The 23,343-nt window shown below is 37.7% G+C and overlaps 1 long non-coding RNA gene across 2 annotated transcripts in view; it reads right to left on the bottom strand.

Annotated features, from left to right (window-relative positions):
- The window catches only part of LOC118565711, a 429,568-nt gene that overhangs the window by 132,068 nt on the left and 274,157 nt on the right, over positions 1-23,343 (bottom strand). Inside the window, exons 8-9 of one of the 2 annotated variants that reach the window (XR_004932543.1) lie at positions 12,940-12,979; positions 8,916-8,963 (exon numbers count right to left, since the gene is read on the bottom strand). This is a non-coding gene — a long non-coding RNA (uncharacterized LOC118565711). The remainder of the gene's footprint in view (positions 1-8,915; positions 8,964-12,939; positions 12,980-23,343) is intronic. The other variant, XR_004932542.1, reaches the window with a different exon arrangement.

Here is a 23,343-nt window from a genome sequence, read left to right as displayed (position 1 = left end):
ACTTTTCTCCCTTTTTTTTGCGAAGAAATAACATTTCTTAAGGCACTTGAACTAGAATTCATACAATTTAGAAATAATATAGTTTGTCTGATTATTAATGTTTACTTGACTTAGAGGGAAAGAATGTGTTTACAACCACCATCTGACAAAAGCAACAGAAATGCAGTTGCATTCAATAAAAGTAAGATCACTGAATAAAAGTAAGTACGATCACTGAAAATACGCTTATTGGATTTAATTTGAAAAGTGGAACTCATCTATTATACAGAATTACACATAGAGTGATACATTTCCAGTGTTAATTTCTATAGATTTTGATGATTACGGCTTACAGTTAATGATAACCCAAAACTTAATTTAGTAGAAAATTTTAATCTTTGAAAAAGGAATAAAATACATTTTTTTTTTTATATATGCTGTAGAGAAGTGTTCGGCTATGGTTAAGACAATCATGGGAATGGCAGGAAGTCACTGACACCCCTCCTGGCGAAAGATAAACCACAGAAAGCTTAAGAAGCTTGCTAAAGAAGTTGGTTGGTCACATGAAGGTGCTTGACCTAAGGATATTAATGGGAAGTTGAGTGGAAGGAAAAACAACATGACACAAAAAAGTGCATAAGCAACAAGAATAATCGCAGTCTTGGAAGGATTGTGAAGCAAGCTGACCAGCTATATGAAGAGGCTGATTTAATTTTCCAGCAGGACTTTGCACTTTAAATCCCAATGGTATCACTGTGCTTGATTAGCTGGAAAACTGACCTACCCAAAACCTCACAAATAATATATTGGGTATTGTCAACACGAAGATGAGAGAAACCAGACCTAACAAAGCAGATGAGATGAGAGCCACTACTAAAGAAACCTGGGCTTCTTTGACATCTGATCTCATTCATGCCATGCTACACTGATGCAATAATTCCTGCAAAAGGAACCCAGACCAAGGATTGAATACATATGCTACACAGTACACAGACAAACTTAACAGAAAGCCAATATGTCTGTATTAATATTAATATGTCTGTATATTCTTTGTTATACGATAGGCAATATTCTAAGTTTTTTATTTCAGTAGCTTTAAGCATTGATAGCAAAAATAAACGCTTCATTCATAGATACACAAAATTATGTAATGGGGCTGTAAGACTTCACCTCCATCCATCCATCCATCCATCCATCCATCCATCCATCCATCCATCCATCCATCCATCCATCTATCCATCCATCCACATGTACTTTGCCCAGTGATAACCTAATTTATTGACATGTACACACACACACACACGGAACGTATGAGCTTCTCCTGGGATGCAGATCACAAAGACCACCTGTCAAAAGATGTTTACTAAGGATTTTTCAAAAGAAACAAATCTCCAGTTTTGTCACTTAGATCTGTTTTCACGTCTGCTAAAAAAAAAAAAAATCCTTAATTGTATTTATGCGACATATAAACTCTGGTTGGTTCAGGATCATGAGGAGTAAATTAAAAGCATACATCATTTTGGAAAATAAACAAACAAACAAAAAAAAAACAACTATGATCTCACCGATTTACAAAGTCCACTTGTAGGTAAGCCAATTTATGTTTCTTGAGTGACGGGAAAGCAGTACCCTACAGGCTATTCAACTCGTCCTTAATTTAAATTTGATAAGATTTCTTTTGGAGACATTGTCAGGCTGATGTAAATTTCGGGGGCAGGACGAGCCCACCGCTGGCTTAACTTTGATGAGGTGCTAATATCTAATATCAAAAAGCAGATAAAACTCTTATTAGCCCCGCTGGTCTTGCTGGAGTGGAAACTTATTACAAAGAGGAGATGAGATGAAAGCAGATGAAGTAATAAGAGCGCCGGGGGCTTTGTTACATGTCCTTAAGCTCTCTGATGGGGTCAATTTAATTTTGGGACCTAAACGCCGAGGGTTTACACATGCAGACAAGTCGACATTGTCTGAGAGATCTTATTCGAACTCTCATGCTGCGCAGACAGCAACATCTGGGGGATTACAGTGTCTCGAGCCAGAGGGGGTTTGATAATCGCATGTCATTTTTGGAGTTATGTGACCCTGCCAGCTTTGGCTGTTTCCGCAGGTCTTCAGTTCCATCAAATGTTTGCGAGATAAGTTGACTGCACTCATTTCAAGAACAATTTCTGTATGGAGATGGACGACGGTGTTTGCCATTGTCTCTGTGTTACGAGGGGGATTAATTCTGGCATCAGTGAGTTATTTTGCTTGAGAAATATGAGATCTCTTACTGCAGAACAGTGGATAAGGAGGAGTATTACCCGTGTAAAAGTTCATACAGTCATACAAGTAGGTATGAACAAAAATACATCACTTTCTGTTGCTGTTATATTCAATTAAAAAAAAAATTAGTGTAAACAAGGGAGACCAGAGGTATTTACCTTAATTTGCTTGAGAGTTGGGCTTTGATTAACTGTGTATGTGTGCATTATAGCCTAGTCTATGTTGTATATTTAAACTCCCAGAAACATACAGGATGAGCAAACCTGTTTTACTCTACAATATGTTTAACAACATTCTGGTTTGGGTTGCTAGAAATCTAGTATGCTAAAGTTCCAATAGTTTTGGTCTAAAATTAAAAAAATAATTTTCCACTATAAAACTTTATGGTGGAAAAAAATTAAATAAAATGCCTGAGAAAGCACCAAAGAGACCAGAGTCCCTTTATTTCCCTTCTTTCTTTTTTTTTTTTTGCTGTTTTGGAGCATAGATTAATGCAGCAATGCCCTTTCCCCACCTGTTGCTGCCTTCCAGCTCCCAGTAATAAGGCTAAATTTCAGGATGTAATAATGCTTTGGAAGGTATAGAGGAGCGCCACCTATCACTGTTATGAAGGTAACGGCATTTTTAAAACAGCTGCAAGCTATTAGAAAAGAGTCTACTATGCAGCAGACTGCAGACTAGTGAGCAGGCAGTCCGACTAGTTAACAAGTCAATATCAGCCTCTTACACTCGTTTTAATCTATAAAGAGCAGAACCATTAGGTGATCAATTCTGCACAGTAGGCACTCAAAGTTATAGTTGGTAATCCTGTTCAGAAACACTTTTTGTTATACTGAGTGAAATGGTCCTTTCATCCTGATAGTAGTAACTATATTATCTATCCAGAAAAAAGAGATTAAAAAATTTGATCTGTGTGAAAGCTGCAGGCCTGTAAAAACTTTGACCAATCCCTGCCGTTCGGTCCGAAAGGCAGGGATTGGTCAGAGTTTTGGTCCTGCCCACACACCCCTCCGTCCCTCATGTTCCAGGGGAATAACCTTATCTATTGGTCGTCCCAATCAGTCAGATGTGCTCATGTAACGTCAGTGTGCATGCCCGTTCCTAGTTAGTTTCCACTTCCTTGCTGCAAATGCGCACTTCGAGTGTTTATGTATTCGGTTAGCTTAGCGGTTAGCTTCGGTGTTAGCCATTCACTGTAGCTCCGCTGCTCTCACTGTATACTTTGAACATGACTGAGAGTAACAAGAAGCAGTTTGTGAGAACAAAAGAAGACCAGAGTGGATTTGGGAGATTTTTTTCTCGCAATCCCCCTGAGAAGTGGAAGAGCAGTTAAGACGTTCTTGAGCATGCTCAGTTATTCAAAAAGAGACTTTGGGAAACATCTGGAAAAATTTGCCAACTCTACCTTTACAGGTAACTAATTTCAAAGGCTGTTTAATCTGTACATTTGCTGCAGTTAATGAAAATAAAAAAAGGTCATAAAAGTATTTTTGTGATGTGTTATACTATTGCGGCAGCAGCAGAAAAAGTTTTAAGCAGTTAACTCATGGTATACCTTTTTATTATTTTATTAGTATACGTTGAGAATCTCTTGCCAGATGCATTTAAGTCTTAAAAAACATTTAGTCTAAATAGTGAAGGCCAATGGTCATTAACAAAAATAGCTTGAGGCCTTTTATTTGCCATGTTTTTGGTGATTATGGTTTATTTGTTTTCCTTTAAATTTGTATTCCCATTTAAAGGGCATTTGGTATACCATTTATATGTCAAAGGTTAAAAAAAATATAATTTTACTTTTTCTGTTAGGACTGCTAAGCTTTCTTTGTGATACTACATGTGAGACATTGCAGGTTGAAATTGTTTGAAGGAAAGCATGAGATGCAGTAAAAACATAAATGGTTTACACTCTGGGTTTGCTATATCCATAAAAAAAAGAAAAGAAAAGAAAAACATGGATAAATGATCTGACTTGTTCACGTAGCAGACTTCTCCAATTTCAGAACAACCTAACAAGACATTTGACAATCGCATTAAGCCAAGATGAGCCAAGAATCCTTGCAGGGGACTCAAACACGGGTCACTGTGTCTGTTGGGAACTTCCTTTCTTTAACCACTGAGCTCCACAGCCGTAGGGGTGGGGGCACTACATTTCATTTCCTATTTAAGTGTCTGAGAGGGGCCTGATCACATGCTGCGAGAAGGTACTCTGATTGGCTAAGTGACTTAGCCAACACTGATCCCCATAGCATAAAGCATCTAATTTAATAACAATTTAATACAGATGGAATGAGAACAAGGGTTGGACATAATCCTGGAGTCTCCAGTTGATAATCACCTCTGAAGAACTATGTTGAATATTACCCTGGTTTCGTACATCTGAATGCAAATCCAGCCTTGCATGTACAGTAGGAAGCTGGATTTGCAGAAAGCACACAACAGCGTTTATTTGCCACCGATCGATGCTCCGGACCAAGAGGAATGAGCTCCTGGCTCCCTGGGTGAGAGACAGCGTCAATATAAAACATCCAGCCTAAAAACAAGTCGGAAAACACCTTCACGTCTTGCACTGTGTCCCATTGATTTCTCTTCAGCTCCACAGCGATTCTGCAGCATTTAGACATTTAACTCCCTTTCAAGGAAAGTCATTACACGGTGGAGCGTTTAATTAAGCAGCCGCAGCGGTGCAATCTGAATGATTCACTGTCTAAATGTGGATCAACTTAGCATATTTGTGCCTGTGCAGCCCTTAACAAAGCTGATGCTGAGGCGGGAGAGTGGTGGCGAAAGGCCCTCCTTTAACTTTGGGATTGAAGAAGCATTCTTACATTGAAAAAAAAAAAAAAAATCAGCTTGCGTATTTGTCTCACTGCAGATATCTCTATATACTGCTATACTTAATTAAGAATCTGAAAAGATTTGGAGTAGAATAAGCAAGGCATTCACAGCTGACCTGTTTCTGCAGCGAAACAAACCTAGTTTTTAGGGGCACGGCCGCAGATGTGTCTGGGGATGTTCTGGGGAGGTGTTCTCACCTCTTTATCCCTCTGTGAACAGGCGTTTAATATGTGTTGATGGAGCCTGTGCGCGCTTAGATCGTCTACTCCCAAAGGAGACGGGCTTTGCCGACATTAAAAGTCAGCTCGGTGCAGCATCCAAAACAAACTTCGGAAAGCTACGACACTTTAAAGGTGCCACCTTGTCAAGCTTTATCGGACACTTTTAACTCGACAATCAGCTTTGGTGTAGTTACTGCTTCTGTAAAACGGTTCGATTGTTAATGCTCCCAAATTCGGAATTGCCTTAAAGTGTATGTGTTTGCTGAACGGTGTTTTTTTTTTTTTTTTTTTTAAACAGCAGACATCTCCTCTGATGTGTGGATTTTAGAGATGCACCGAGGAAGTAGATTTATAACTATTATTGCAAAATTGTCCTCTTGATCAGCGCTGACCAGCGACCGACTGTCAACAACACCTGATGGTTTCTGATTATTGCATACATGGTAACAGAGCAACACGAGTGCAAAAGAGTGAGAGCAGGACCTTAAATAGATAACAGGAAGGCTTGACGGCGTTTAGAGAACTGATACTTTTTATCCCCTTGAGCTTTCAATCTCTTTCTGTTGTGGGAAGTGCTGGATTTTGAAATGTTAGAAGGCTTTTAGAAATCTCACAGTAAGGTAAACATTTACATTCCCAAAGACACAAGTAAACTCCAGTCAGTTGTTTATGATTAGGGTGTTTTTCACCACAGAAAGCAACAAATTCTTAGTCCTCATTATATTGATTACAATGCTTATGTGTGCAACTTGCAAATACTATCGGGGAAATGTATCTCTGTTTAATACCTGGAAAACTAGGAGGAGACAGAAAAAGAAAAATCAGAAGAATCACAAAGGCTAAGGATCATGATAGTGATCACTGAAATGTATGGACAATTCAATCAGGCAAACCTTGTTTTACAATAAAACTGCATTTTCATAAAAAAAAAATGTTTTTCCAAACCTTGAACTCTGACATTCAAAACTCAGACTACATGTGTTAATCAAAGTCAAAACTTAATCCAGGCCTGATAAGATGCTCCATTTAACAAGCTCGTCTTTAGCGTAGGCGAGGGGGGGATCAGGTGAAATGAAGAGGAACTGATTGCTTGTGGTGATTGTGCTGATTGCATTTTAAATTTAAAAACTTTTTCTTTTTTTCCCCCCCGCGCCTGAGAGCACAGTCCCAAACAGCTTTGGCACACAATGTCATGCCAATGAAATGCCAACATCTCCATCTGGTAATTTGTCTATATATCGACAATTAGAGGCACAACACAATTTAGTTATTTTAATATTATAAAACTACATAGGTGACAACAGAGACTTGGTGCTTTCCAGACCTCAATGCTTTATTAATCTCCATGGTGAAAGTTCTACTAAAAAATAAGTCTGCCAACCAGAAAAAAAAAAAAAAAAAAAATTGTATTGCATAATCAGAGAAAAGCAATTTTCATGCTACGCTGTATTATTTGCACTCTTCATGAACAAAATCAGGATTTTGTACAGACAGAGTTATTGTTACCATTTCTGACTGAATGAAACCGGATTTGGAAATGACCTGGACCTATGATGAATTATGAACAAGAAATGTTATATAAATAATATTAGCAAATATTAAAATAAAACAGCAGGAACCTAAATATTTTCTAACTAAAAGTTTTTTTTTTCCAGGTTGTATTTTTTGTTTCTACTGAGGGAGGAAAATCATGTGGTGTTTTCTTTACAATATGCACCAGGTGTAGTTTAAAAATCTGAAAGAATGACTAAAGGAATGATCAAATGCATAAGATGTCAAACCGAGCTGTTTCTATTTCAACACTGGACTGAGCCCGAGCCGAGTGGGCATTCAGAAAAATCACGTTTAGAGAATGAGTAACTGTGCGTCACATGGGGAGTGAGACCAAGACATCAAACCAATGTAAAACCTGTTTCAGCTGCAGAGATGTGAGACTCACAAATCCTTTTTACAAAATCATAGCAGGTTCTTTAACTTTCCGCAGCCTGATGGCTTTATTATTCAAGCGGAGGTCTCGATTTCAGACTGGGAAAATCACTCCCTTAATGTGCTTCTGATTCATTTGAAACAATGTAACACAGCACGAGTCCAGAAAAGGGCCAGACGTATTGCTATAGATCCCACCCACCGGGGCAATGCACTGTTTGTCCCGCTTCCATTAAGGACATGATTCGGGAACATTAAACCAAAACCTAACAGACTTAAAAACAGCTTCACCCTCTGCTCTAAATCAACAAACCATCATACTCTGTTACATTTTACAAACGCCTTACTGGTTACACAGGTTTCTGATCTGATGTAAATAGAATCATTTATTCTATCTCTTACTTGCAAATATGTATCAGCACACTCCATCTCTGAGGGACTGTCTGTTTATATATCCATGCAAATTGCACAATTCTGTAATTAAATTCATTGCACAGTATTGCAGTCTGCTGTACGATTTGTTTTTTACTTGAAAATGAGTCCATAGTTGCTAAAGACTATATGTAAGTTTAGGCCCCTCAGGGAGTGATGTGGGTGGCCAGTGCAATCAACTTGGTTAAAAGAAAAATAGGGGGAAAAAAGGAGAAGATCATATCTTGTTGTGTTTCTGTGTTATGTGTATTTATGTTACTATACACATAATAATAGATTTTCCACAATTTTGTAACTGTTGAGTCAGTTCATTATCTGTGCTTCTAAACTCTTAGGTTGCACCAAACTCACACAGTATGTCTAAAATTAAAATAATATTATTATTAATACAACGTTTGCAAATTAAATGCATTGCCATTGTTTGCTATTTTACTATACGAAGAGAAGCAGTCTGCATAGAAACAGTGTTTCTAATCTGATAAGGCTTGTTGTCTGTTCCCCTGTAAGTAATGGTTAACTACCTATTAGTTCCTGATTAGTTCCCAAGGTGTTCTCTAGTAGTTGATACATTTTTTTTGTATCTTATTGTAACATGTTACCAAAAGTTTTTTTTAGCTAAAACTTTGTTAGCCTATTAGCTTAGCAGAGCAAAACTGAACTCTTTATGAAGAGTTTGGTAACCTTTCCCAAATGTAACATAACTAAATCTAAAAATAAGTTCTTATAAGAAAATTATTTATTCCTCTCATTCTACACACCATTATTGTTTTGATAGCTTTTTTTTAGAGCTTTAGTCAATTATTTTAACCTAACTTTAAATGTGGTTATATGTCTGTACATAATAACTACCAGCAGGAAGTGATTCAACTTCTTTTGGTTCGATCAGTGGTCAAAAACAGTCATATCTATTAGCCCAAAATAAATGGAAATCAGGTGTAATACAAAAGCTTACGATTGTTTTTTTAAAATACTAAATGACAAAAATAACGAAAATAGGCAAACGTTTTCTACATGTTGTTTAATGGGGACACAATGAAAGTAGCAAGGAGCAACACGAAGGAACAAATTAGTGAGAAATACGTAAAAGTAAACTAGTCAACCCACTGAAGTCATTGAGCTCTACAATATTCAAAAAGTCAATTCCTTCTTCATTTACATGTGCTCATCTTCACTAATGAGTAAATGAGTCATAATATTCATTATAGGATGACACACATCTAAAGATAACCCACACAGACAGGAGAAAAGGAGACCTACCTTGAGGTTGAAGGTGTGAAAGTCATGGAACATTCTCTCTCCTGAGACCTGTGACAGAGCGGGGGGATGAGACGTCAGTCATAATTAGGCCAAAGCGCAATTACAGAGCAACTCCTCTGACATTGATTGATCAATGAGGAACTCCTTTAATGAAGACAAGGACTCCAGGTCTTCCAGGAGCAAATTGGCAAAAGTGAGAGGTGAGGATGGCGTCCCAGACTGCTAAGGCGCTAAGAGGATCATCCTGTCTGCAGAGGTGCAGGGATTGATAGAAATACAGTATGTGCAAGTGACTGATTGACTGCAACTAAAATACCTATAGGTCTATTAAAAGTTACATAATAGTTTTGTCCATCACATCCGCACTTTTCTAGCACACGGTATTTCTGGATTCTTCAAAAGTTTGTGTACGCCTTCTTCAAATCCAAATAAAATGCACGTGGTCAATGGGGAACGGAGAAGGGGTTAAAGACAAATGTTTTCACCTCATGCTTTTACATTTTATCTTAAGGGTAAGGTCCTCACCACGTTGTTTTAATGTAATATGATCAATACAAACTATATAAACCAAGAAATACAACAATGCATCTTTAGATAAACCTTACCAGGACAGTGAATCAGAAAGTAATAGTACATATAACAATTATTTTACCCCATATACTTGACCAAACTGGAAAAAAACAATTCAAAAGTTTATTTAAAAATGTTACATTGTTACAAGCACATTCACCCTAGTTTTTGTTTTATGTACACTTTAATTTTTAGAAAATTTCTCGGATTAGAGTAGTCTGTGACAAAGAGTCACATTTCTCTTGGCCACTCTTCATAATAGGACAGACAGGAGAACCTTTCATTCACCTAAGGCAGGACATGCATGTAGGAAAACAGCTAACAGCCCAAATAATCCCATTTTCACAGATAAATAAATAATTACAGCTGTATTTATGGACTGTTGTGTTTTCTTTTTCTTTTTTGTGAGACAAATTTTCCATCTGTCCGGGGTAAATGGATGGAAAAATAGCCTAATGGGTAATTCTGGTATGGTTACAGAAATTTTTATTTATGTACAATGTTGTGGGCAAATAAATCAATGCATACGGGGGGGGGGGGGGGGGGGGGGGGATCATGAACATTAGTGGGAACTCTGGGGAGACAGATCATTTTGTGAAGACAAATTGGGTTTTAAACCCTTAATTAGCACAGATTAATTTAGCAAGCATACAAGTGAGTTTATAGCAAACAGGCTCAAATCGGAGGCAACTGGACTTCCGTTCAGTTCTTTCTGAAAATGTTTCCACATCTATCCAGGAGTCTTTGTCCTTTGGCAGCTCGCACTTGAGCAACCTGCAGTTGGTGCATTGCTGTTTTTAAGGACATGGGGGCCCATACTCCTAGGCGCATTCTAAATCAGATGTAAATCAATGACCCACCCGCCTCTGTCCTGGGTCGTTAGAGACTATTGCTTAGTGTAAGTGGAGTACTTGGTCACCTGAATGATGATGAGACTGCTGATGTAATCTCTTTAGAATGTGTTGGAGGATGGAGCTGTAAACACTGGGGAGTTGGAAGCACAATCCTCCCTCTCTGTTTAGTGATGGCTTTTCTCTTTTGACCAAAATCTGCACATCATTGACGTCAAAAGTGTGATCTTTGTTTTGAAGTGCAAGTGGACTGCCGAATCTATCTACGAGCTGCTGTGCTGCTCCATGCGTTTATGTAGCTGTTGTTTAGTTTCTCCAATGTAGGAGACTGAGCAGTCCTCACTGCATTGGACTCCATACACAACACCGCTCAGCTGCGGTTTGGATGTTCTGTCTTTGGGATGTCTTTTCATCCCAAAGACAGAACATCCAATGCCAATGCAGCGAGGACCGCTCAGCGGAAAACTTCCATACCAAGAGAGTCAGGTGACCATTAGTAAAGAAGAAGAAAAAGAAAGAAAAACGGAGCAGTAACCTCAGAGCAAACATAACTCAGGCTGTCATTTTACAGTGTAACACACTGTAAATTTTACACTCTTCATCCCAGGATACATGTGATAATAAAAATGTGTTTTAAAGATATTTCTTTACTGCTTGGTAAGTGATTTCTTTACGAGCAGTAATCAAGCCTGGGTACGATTAATGAAACCAAACCCCAAATTATTTGATTGCTTGATTTACATTACAATAAAATATTTACATTTTCATAAGGGTTGGTTTGGGCAAGCTTTTTTTTTCCTCCTAATAAATACAAATTATTTTAACGGTGATTTTTGTATTTACTCAGCTTATCTGTGATCACCGTATTTATTTGATGATCTATAGCAGATAGAAAAAGACCTAAATATGAGAACTCTGTGGTAGGACGAATGCTTTTTTTACACCACTGATTTTTGACATTCCTTCACATTTAGACCCACCTACGACACACTACGTACACGTAACTTTTGTCACAAGACAGAAAACTTTGGACACTTCTTAAAAGTGTGCTGGAAAAGTGTAAAGTCTACAGATGAAACAACGGGAGAAGTAACAGGCAATGATAATGATAACAGTTCAAAATATGGATCTTTCAAAGAGAAATGCATCCCTTCTCACAACAAAACATTGCTTGTCTTTGACTTTGGGTGGTCTGAATCCGCGAGGAGCACAGTGAAAATCAGAGGATCTACAAGACATATTGCCAGAGAGCCCTTTCAGTCGCAGAACATGAAATATTGACCTTAAATATAAATCTGAAGAAAACAGATGGTACTTCCAGGAATGACCTGCTGGGACGCAATCTTAATCCAATTTAGCATCACGGAGAGGAGAAGAAAAATAGCAGCTTGAAAGAGCAGGAGCGGTTTAATGGGCCGGTGTACGAACTGGAAAGTCTCAGAGTCATTAAAAACTGCAAAAAAACAGCTAGATGGCAGCAATTGCCTTAAATTAGTTTGGTGTTATTTCAAAGGTAAAGCATCAGCAGTGCGTTTGATGATTTATTCGACTAAATCATACATTACAATACATAATTCCATGTAAAAATCAATGCAATGGACGTCCTTTTAGATACACAAAACAGAACTGAGTGTAAGCTGCTTCCAGAGAGTGATCCTCAGATGTACTCTTAACTTTGTAGAAAGAAAAAGAAAAAAATCAAGAAAAAAAAATCAGGCTGAGCACAAGAGGCCTTTAAACATGACTGCCTGCCTGAGCTGGACTGTCACAGCCTCATTGTTAAAGCACCAGAGACCAACGAAATCAGGCCCTAGAGGCAGAAGCTTCATATGCCACAGTGTTTATTTTTTTCCCCCCCAACAAAAATCTGCGCTGTCTTGAAGTTTGACCTAACATAAGGAGAGACACATTTGCTTTCCTGCTCGACTCAAGGAGTGCACGCGGGTGAGTGCAGCACTTGCCAAAAACAGCCAGCGAGACATCTGACTGGTGCTCCAACTTTATCCCTTCGCGAAACTTCACGGTCAAAAGAGACATGCAAGTAATTTACTAATTGGAAACAAAAAAACAAAAACATTTTGTCCACATGGAATGCTCTACAGCAGGATCTAAAACTATCCACTTTGATTTTTTTTTTTTGCCACTATTTAAATCTCTTTTTAAGATAAAAAGAGCAATTTTCTTATGCAACTTGGTCTTCTTTTTGAATATTGGACGAATGTTTTCATTACTTGAATTGTTACTATTTTTTCTTTTTTTAATGTTTTATCAAACAGGTCTCACTTGGACATGAGATGATTGTCAATGACAATACCTGTATAACAACAACAAATAATAATTAATAGGTAATCTTACCTTTTTTTGGCTTTATTGTCAAATTTTCTCAATTTAGCCCCTTTTTAACGCTTAGTCACCTACTTTGGATTCAGCTCTAACTCATCATGTGAAGCATAAAAAACTCCGCCAACTTGTCAGAAGTATACAGATAAAAGTTAGGGTTATAAACATGTATATCCAATTTGGAAAATAAAGCTATTTAATCTCAGTGGTTATAACACGGCTTTATGTTCATATTTTATTTAAAAATAGCATGATGCTCCTACCTGAGTCAAGAGGATAGTTCTGACTTGTTAAGCTGGGATTCTGCAAAGTCAAAAGACAGCATCTCACTTGTGGTAGACAACACTCAGGTCATGTTTATCCCCCAAACCGACTTGAGTGCTAAACTGGTGTTTTTTGCTTGGTATTGCAAATTAGTCCCTGAATAACATCAGCACTAATTTTCCCAGGGTCAATAGACACACTGCACCAAGAAGCACTATCTGTAGCTGAAAAAAATATTTTCCACATTATTACAAACTCTTTATAATATTGTGTTGTAATATTGCCATTTGGGTTTTAATCTCCCTTATAACAATGTTTGTAATGCCGGATAGTGGTTCTACTTGTCAATGCAAATCAGAGTGCAGCTCGTCAGGACTATAAGTGATGGGCACAGACAGTTTGTTGTTTGAAACTGGGCAAATAAACTACGCTGGTCATGTTAGGACATCATATTGCAAGGATGTCATGATAAATAGTGTCATTTGGATGGGTATGTCCATCGCACTGTGCTGCAATTCTCTATAGAAATCCATAATATAACAGATGGAGTATGAAACATTTGCTGTTAAAGATGTGCAAAGATACACAATGGCACGCCACCAAGCTCGGCTTTATGGATGTGGAAAACCAACTATGATTGATTTTAAAGCCAAAAAAACAAAAACAAAAACAAAAAGAACTGGCAGTAGAATATGCACTAGTTTAGCAATGGTACTGCTTTGGTGGTAAAAACTAAATATTGAAAAAAAAAAAAAGCTGTCAAAGCAGTTCATGACATCGGCACTTTATTTTATTTACTTTTGCATTGCATAGGTATTTTATCCTGATCTTGGGGTATTTTTTTTACTGAAGAGGGTAATAGCCCATGGTACCTTGTAGGCAGTATACAGTCCCTTGCAAAAGTATTCACCCCCCTTTTGGCTTCTATTTTGTTACATTTCAACCTGTAATTTAAATGTTTTTTAATCAAATTTTATGTGATGGGCCTGCACAAATTGATGAAAGTATATATATATATATATATATATATATATATATATATATATATATATATATATATAAACATGCCGTACAGTATGTTTCCACCCGCTTTGCTGTGAAGCTCCTAGAAAGTTCTGGTGTAACCAAATAACTTCAAAAGTCACACAGTTAGTAAAATAAAGTCTACATGTGTGCGATCTCAGTGTTACATGATAGGTTAGTATAAACACATCTTTTCTGAAAGCCCCCTGAGGCTGCAGCACCACTAAGTAAGAGGTTTCACTCCATGAAGTTCGAGGAGCTCTCTCAAAAAGTCAGGAACGGTTTATGAAAAATGAAGAAGAAGAAAAAAAAAATCAAAATCCTGTTTCCCGGAGTACCGTTAAATCCATCATCTTGAAATGGAAAGCACATGGTACCACAACAAACCTGCCAAGAGAGGGCCGCCCACCAGAACTCACAGACTCATGTCTGGCACAAGACCAATACATCCGTCTCCACAGTGAATAGTGATGGTGGCAGCATCATGTTGTGGGGAGGTTTTTCCAGCAGTGGGGACTGGGAAACTGGACTAAGTCAGGGGAAATATGGATGGTGCTGAATCAGGGATATTCTTAAGCAAAGCCTGTGTCAGTCTGCCTGTGATTTGAGATTGCGACGAAAGTTTGCCTTCCAGCAGGACAATGACCTGAACCATACTGCTAAAGCAACACTTGAGTGGCTTAACAAGGGGAAACATGTAAACACGTTTGAATTGTCTAATCAAATTCCAGACTTCAATTCAATTGAGACCATCCAAGATGATTAAGCTGGAGCCCTTTTGCCTTCAAGTATGGGCAAAAAATCCCAGAGGCAAGATGAGGCTTAAGCCGGGCATAAACTGTATGATTTTGTGCCCGTTTTGGGACGATTCTTCAGTTGTGTGAGAATGTTTTGGATTGGGCCGAGCATCGTGCATCCTGTGTCGTGTAATATACAGGGGGTAACGAGGGAGAATCCGCATCTCACGACCACCTCCCGATCAGGAATCGTAGGGTCAGATAAAATCAAACATGTTTGAAATTCAGTCGGCCCTCCTGAGTGATCGTGAGCGCCTCCTGCTGTTGAAGCTGAGCTACGAGCGTCTACAAGCCGATTTCCACCAACTTAGCACACTGCACATGTGCAAACAAGGGAATTCTTCTTCTTCTTCTCAGACAAAAACATAGGAGTGGAGAGAAGCATGGCGGTGGTACGTGTGACATGGAGTCAAACTACGGAGGAGCAACTCGTAGAATTGCCAAAGCATGCGCATTTCGTTCTAGTGAGCCTCATACTTAGCATTGACACTTCCGTCTTTTTCTTCTTCTACTGTTTATGTTTTGCCATTGGATAATACCGGGTATATATATATATATATATATATATATAAATATATATATATATATATATATATATATATATATATATATATATATATATAAGGAGAGAGAGAGAGACCTTAGCATAACTATTTGTTTTTCTAAACTGAAGTCGCTTTAAGCACCATCTGATAAAAACTGCACAATACCCCACTTAAAACAATCTCAAGATTGCGAGATTTCAGAACTCGTTGTAATAGAAAGTTAAACACACCCACTGTCCTGCATGTCCTGTATAGTCCTATTTTCCAGCTCTCTCTCCACAAGTAAGGCTTGTATAATACATGTTGGCTTAAGCAGACAGGGGGGGGGGAATCACTCTGTCTTTTCAACAAAGTGTTTGCTCTCTTTCTTTTAGTGACTTAACATTTGGCTCCTTTCTTCTGCTTATCTGAGCAGCAGCTGCTGTATCCACATTTTACTGGCTTGCCCTGCGCACCGGTTCCCATAGAAACTAAGTCCAGTCACCCAACGGCAGCGAGGGTACAACATCTCTGTAAGTGTCTTTAAGTGGATGGATTATAATGGACTCGGCTGTGTGAGCAGCCTCTGAGCATAATTGCAAGTGACCAGTACTTAGTGTGTTATGTGTCATGCAATAAGGGGGCTGTCATATTTAGATGTTATATTTAGAGGTTCGCCATCAAGCGGGTCTTTCGCGGGACCTCGGGAACCCGAAACACAAGCATACACGCAGATGGAGCAAAAGGTGTGTGTTTTGAGTGCGTAGCTCTAAAAACGCACGAGTTGTAAGTGGAATTGTTGTATGTACTCTAAAAGTTAAAGTGACATACATTACGGATCCCGGGCTGTTGCATTGCGTAATCACGGACAGTTGGTTGTGTGCTACCCTGCAGCGGCACACATCAGATGAGATGTCTTCAAACACTGACTGTACCCACTGTACTGAAAGCAACAGCTGAAGCCTGGAATAGCTGGCGGCGGCTTTAAGATAATTCAGCGCAGCGGCTTTGAAACCATTTGTTTACATCAAGGTTACCTTAAACGGAAGGAGCCGGGGCGTGTTTGGAAATCTCTTTTACTGCTAACACCGACGTGCATTTAAACATCGTGTTTGGGTCACAACCAATCCATTACAGACCTTTTAGTATTTCTGCCCTTCCTTATTTGCACCTGGAAATGTATGTGTAGCACAGTAAAGTATTTGCCTTTCTTCTGGTTTTGCTTTTTCTTTTTTACACTTAACCCCTTTTGTATTGATGCAAATAAGCAGAGGTTCTATTTCCTATTATTTTGGAGCAATCTAGGGAGCGTAAAGTAAATCTTGTACATGGAAGTGATGCATGGATTTTAGCTGATAAACCTAGCACACTTTCCAAATCTGAAATAGGAATTTTTTTCATTTTTAAATAATGAAAGAAATAATAAGAAGAATTAAATACACGCTAATCTTCCATTACAGACAGATATATTTGGAACTGTTCTATGTGTTGTATTTTATTGTGATTTTGGGCAATAATTGAATCAATATGACTAGTAATGAAAATAGGTAATACAAGTGTTGGTGAAATTGGAATTCCTTTGCATACATGTTGAGTATACAACAATACAATGACTTATCTAGATGATTATTAAATAACTATGTAATATGCAAATAAATGCATAATTACATACACTAATATATGTATTTTCTTGCTGTGATGTAAAGTAATTTAGCCGTATTTAGCTGTATTTAATAAAAGACGGTGGTGATGAAAGAGAGTTGCTTATTTAAAAACATATGTTGTAGTCATGTTTATTAGCACCATCAAAACAACTAATCTACTTTTTTATTGAAATGTTATATTGATTATTTATGAGACGTGTTTCTGGGGGAACCTATATGGAGATGGAAATTGTGTACAGTCTACCTTGCGGTTCAGAGATTTTACTTTGTAGTTTTCCCCAAAAGCTCATGTGTTTTACTTTGCCAAAGTGTCCCTCTTCCCCTCTGACTCATGAATTTGCGGCAAGGTACCCAAACCCTCTAGGTGGATCAACAAAACCTAATGAAAGGTCTGAAGTGAACTAGTCTAAGTCTGGATTTAAATCTGACTGAGACTGTGTGAATGTTTTACACTGTTGATGCTCATAAAATCTCGAGTGGGGCTGATATAAAGATTTAGACCACACTTATCCACAGCTGCACTTCATGGCAATTGTTGCCAACAAGCATTGCTGTAAAGGAAAAAAATAATAATAAAAAAGAAGAAATCTGTTATGGGGCAAATTTCTTTTGACTTTATTTATCGAGCCTTTACAACAGAGACTGGTCTTAGTATTTTTGAACTGTACAAACTCATTTTGTCTTTCTGCTGATCTCTCTATAACTCTAAGTGAGCAGAGGGTTAAATTTAATGATTTGATGGGACCAGTGAAATTGGTCCTCAGGAGCCTCAAGAGCTGAAAAGAACGAGCATTTAGCTGTAGGACCTGCTTGCCTCAGCACTTACCGGACGTACGTTTAAATGTTTGGCTGTCACCCGGAATGGCCAGAACAAGGGATGCCTGAAGGGGGGGGTGGAAGGGTTGGATTGATGCTGGATCTGGGGAATTGGATGGTCATTCATCACATTAATGAGTCGTGTCACCTTATTTACAAAAAAAATAAAACAAAAGCAGACTACAGCAACTCACCCCTCCATCCTCCTACTGTCATGAATGTAGTGTTGTGTTAATGCTGGCTGAGGTTTACTGAGTAAGAACCTCAGTGTGAGATTAAATGAGGTAGCTAAACCACTGGAGCTGCTTTGTGCTGGGGTATTTCCCAGACACCAGAAGTCCAAATTTGGATGGGTTCTTCGGGGATACAGATGTGGGACAATTAGGACTGGAAATGAGCTGTAGTTAATTGCACACGGGTAAGCTCCCGGCCAAAGACATCTCATTTATCTCATGTGCAGCAGCTTATCAGGCACAGTGCCTTGCTAAAATGTTCATACCCCTTGAACTTTTAAAAAACATTTTCAAGCAAGTTGCAATATATTTTAATAAGATTTTATGTGATAAAGTCAACTTTATTAAGCACATCAAGCCTAAAATTACTCATATCCCTGAAAGATAAAGGTTTAAATTTATTTTCATTCCATCAACAAGTTTGTCAGGAAATGAGACAAATATCTTGTAAATTATAACGATGTACAGGGAGCATCAGAATATATATATATATATATATATATATATATATATATATATATATATATATATATATATATATATATATATATATATATATATATATATATATATATATATATACTCTATCTGTTTTCATTTCAATTTTATAAAATGTGGTTTGCTGAAAATGCTCTGTACCCTTCCAAATACTGAAGGGAAATTACTTTTCTAACGATCACTCCTATCTTATTGCTGGTTAAATGAAGAGGCTGTTTTAACCTAATTTAACCAATGATACAAATAATTTTGCGCTAAACCATGACGTGGAAGGACAATAATGCCTAGGTTTCTAATATGTTTTAAACAATTCACTTTCAGACAGTAAATTTAGTTAGGGTTTTCAACATTCTAAAATTAGATTTTTCTACCATATACAGTAAAATAATGCAGAAATTGTTCACTATTTTACTTAAACATGATTTAAAGGGGGCATATCATGAAAAGTTACATTTAGGTGCTGCGTAAATTTCTTTATATTTTGTTTGTGTCATATTTTTCAAGCCATTATTTTTTTTTATTCACCATTACATTTTTTGTATAATTACATCACAGTATTTGCTGCAGAGCTGCATAACAACGTCATCCACTACCAATACCAATTTTCCAAATCTGCCATTTTAAAATTTTTTCACTACATAGTCCAAGCTCAAGGATGCCAGAACTCCAAGAGGATAGGTACAAATTTCAGTTCATTGGCGTATTAACCCACACAATTCATAACATCATCCTCCAGCACACTACAAAAATGGCCAAACAGGGTGAAGAGGAATGCTCTGCGACCTGGAAAGGGGCTGTGTGTCAAATGCTTCTTTTAGATTCAAAGAAACTGCACCAAAACAAGGTGCTCTCAGACCCACCTTTGCAACTGTTTTGCAGTTTCAGAAGTGGAGTTGCAAAACATTGCAGTTCCACTTCATATAGACCATAACTGAATGATTTAAATGTCAAAATACATTAAAAAGCATGGTATGCCACCTTTAACCTAGAGCTATAACTAACCAAGATGCATGCTAACCAGACAGTATGCTAACAACACTAGCCTGCAGAGTTTGATATTGTGAATTTCAGGCTTATCATAGCTGAGGAAAAAGAGAGACTTATCTCCTCCTCATCCTGAGCCAGAAGACGTGAGAGATTAGTGGTAAAAAAAGTACTGTAGTGTCATTTAATGCCATTGCTGTTCAGTATAGACAACAGCAAAACTAAGATGTAGTACAGTGGAATCTGTGATTGCAAATTCATTCCGTTCGAACATGCAATTTTTATCTTGAACATGTATGTTTGAAAACACGTTTCCCCCTTAAAAAATGGAAATTAAAATTTTGTTCAAACGCTCTACCTCTGTGAAAACAGGCACTGCACTAAAAATTGTATTTTTTACCAAAATAATGAAGTCATTAATCCTATATTATATCACTCCTAGAAATCACGATGAAACTGTAAATATTAAAGTCATTGAAAACAATTTCTCAAGATTACCAGTTATCTATTTTTTTTTAATATTTTTTGGAAGGACAGACAACTTCCTTCATAACTAAAGGAAATATCTCAGAATATTCTTGATAATACACTAAGAGACATTGGGTCCCTGACCTAACATCCACATTGTTGTGGCATCAGTGGCATTCCATACAATCTGCCTTTCACAAACACCATCACTCTTTCCAGACTTACAGTTGAAAAGCGGTCAGTTCATAGACACTTACTTCCACTACATTGTTATTCTATTGAGTTATTCTATGGGAGACAGCTTTGTTTGCATGATGCTTCACAGAGAAATGCTGGATTTTTATTCCAACGTTGTAGAACCTCTTTGGTGTGTCTGGCATTCTGCTGTCAGCTGCTCTGCGTGCCATGCACAAGAAAAGCAGGGAGAAAGAATGTGCATGTAACAGCCACACTTTTGAATTATAAGCGCCTATGCAAAATTTCTAAAACAGTTGGTTGGTATTTGAAATAAAATCTATTTTCAAAAGTATCCCTAATTTGTACATAGAGAGGATGCATTAAAATGAAGTACTGTTGGCAATAAAGAGGTTTTCGAATTGTTAAAGGACTCTACTGTCCCTACCCGCTATTTAAAAATAAACGAAAATTTACCTTAAACAACAATATAATTAATAAGGTTAATTGGATTGTTGCTATTCAATTGAGTTCTGAAACTCATATTGTATAAGTTCTTTATACATGGATGTTTATTTCGGTTAATTTTGACGATTGTGGCTTACACTTACAGCTAATGAAAACCAGGGAAATTAAAAATTACATAAGACCAAAAAAAGGGGGATATTTAATACAGAATTGTAAGCCACTGACAGGTATGCCATGTATTGAATGGTATATGCAACAACGTCCCAGCTTTTTTTCAATTTGGAATTGATTAAAGTCAGTGGAACATTATCAGCATGGTTTTCCGAACTAACTGCTGTGGAAATGTCACAGAGTACCTCAAGCAACTTGGACCCTGCACCTCTTCACTATCCCTCCAGACATCGGCACCTTGATTTGTTGAAATGCAATATATACTTCTGAAACTGAGCAACAAGTCCTAGTCCTTTTTCTCCCCTGCTCAGGTAAGGCACTTTTGATGTTGTATCTGGTTCAGAAGTGGATAAAAACAAGGAATGAGACGATTGAAGGCCCCGTCCTGGATACATCTGTAAGCTGTTTGTTGAAGCTCTGTCTGCTATAGACCATATGCTGAGAATCTCACCATAACCCACCAATTGACTTTACTTCACAATTCTTTGAGACATTTCAATACTGCTGTTGCTTGTGTACCTTTTTCCTTCCACAGTTTTTCCTTCCTCACAACTTTTCATTAATATGGAACAGAGCACCCTGTGAACAGCCAGCCTCTTTGGCTTTGGTGTTAATGAATATCTAACAGTTAAGTATAGAGTGAGCTGTCTTCCTTATGATTGTGAAGTCATAACCTAACAGTTTTGTGCTAAGATTAAAAAAAATAAAAATTTGTCTTTTATGAAGTAGTAGTTTTGGAGACAACCGTTTATTTATGAAGTTACATCTTTATAGTCAACACCAAACAGTGACTGAACAGGAGAAAATTCTAAGCACAGCTTATGAGCCTGAAATAAATAATCAACAATTATTGGCTTTCAGTAGGCAGTGGACACCCACACAGCAATATCAAGACTTGCTGTTATCCGAGTTACATAATTAATCCAGCCAATGTCAACTCATAGCGTCTCATTTAAAACAATCGGTCTTTACTGTTTACACGTGTATGCAGGTGAACAACACATGTACAGTAGGTTTTTAGACGAAGAAGGATGGTTATTAAGCAGTTATCTACACACTACTGATAAATGTGCCTCTTTGGAAAAAAAAATCATAATCCTAAATGTTTTTTTGTTTGAAACTTTATTCAATTTATAACGATTACCCAAAAACAAAAAATCTGACTAGTTATTACACAATTACCTCTAATAATTTTTCACTTAGATCAGCAAAGAATAACAGCCAGGCACCAAATGTGATATGTTTTCCATATTCCACACTGAGATATGATTCTTCTATTAATGTAATGTCCCAGGCTTCCCAACATTGTTGAGTTGGCTCATAAACGCTGTTTCACAGTTATGTAGGGGACATAATAGCAATGCAGGGATATCAGAACTATATGACACACTACTTTGTCAAGGAAATCCAAATCTATAATATTAGCGTTTCGAGAGTGGGTAGATCTAAAATGACAACGTACACCGATAAGTCTTAGGACAGCATGAAATAGATGAATCGCCGGTTATTTAGCATTTTGTTTAATTGGAAATGTCTGTCACATAGCAGCTCATGCGGTGGGGTGTCCATTGCCATGATTATCTAAAGGTGATTTTTATCGGGAGCGCTGTGCTGGGTGTCAACTACAGCTACTGTAGTCATTCCTGCTGGATTATCCTGCTTTTAAAGAGCTCAAAAAAAACTCACAAACGGTCAACTTGCTATACTTGAAGCACTCTGAGTTATACTTCTGCTGTTTGACTGAGATTTGTTTGACAAAAATAAACTTAGCAAATGTTGCATTCACTTTCAGACTAACGTCCCATTTTCAAAAAGCTTTAGGTCTTCCTATCAGGAGGCCAAACACAAAGATTCACAGTTTCAACAATCAGTTTGTTTTGTTCATTTCATGCGAGCAACCCATCGGGGTTCAGTCATAATTGCCTCTTGTAGACATGTCAAAGGTTTCTAGTTGATTTGAGATCATAATTTGTGACTCTCATCCTTTCAACACTGCTGTCTTTGCCCCTGAATGACACTACAGCGGATGAGCTATGGAGATGCGTATCTCGGGCTGCAGAGGACTTCACTTGTAGGGCGCCAGTGACTGGGAAGCTGGATGTAGATTTTTTTTTTCAGGGTGTTCATGTGGGGGTTGTCTTTCACTGTGTATACACACAGAGAAGGTTTGTGTAAAAATGTTGAGAAAAAAATAACATCTTTATCTGAAAGTGTAACAGCTAGGATGCAGAAAATTTGCTTTTTCATACATCGCAATCTCTTTTGGCAGCAATGGCTTTAATGAGCTTTAATGAGCAAATAAAAACAAAACAGCAGACAACATCTTGAGTTTCATTACAGCCTTTCCCCCAACGTTGAAGTGCAACTCTCCAACGAGCTGTCCCAGACACTTTGTGATGTAAGGGCTATAAGAAAATCATAGGTGTATCAGGCCAGAACACAAAGGTCTTTTGGCAAGAGCATGGTTGAACTACTAGAAACAAATTGGCTCACAAAGGGACTTCCATTTTCTCCTAGGTTTTTTGCCCCAAGGACCATTATGATAAACTTTGTGGATCACCCCAAAATATGTCTTCTGAATGT

The sequence above is a fragment of the Fundulus heteroclitus genome, chromosome 14, assembly GCF_011125445.2.
Source record: "Fundulus heteroclitus isolate FHET01 chromosome 14, MU-UCD_Fhet_4.1, whole genome shotgun sequence".
NCBI lineage: Eukaryota > Metazoa > Chordata > Actinopteri > Cyprinodontiformes > Fundulidae > Fundulus > Fundulus heteroclitus.
This window is presented reverse-complemented; position numbering and strand designations above follow the sequence as displayed.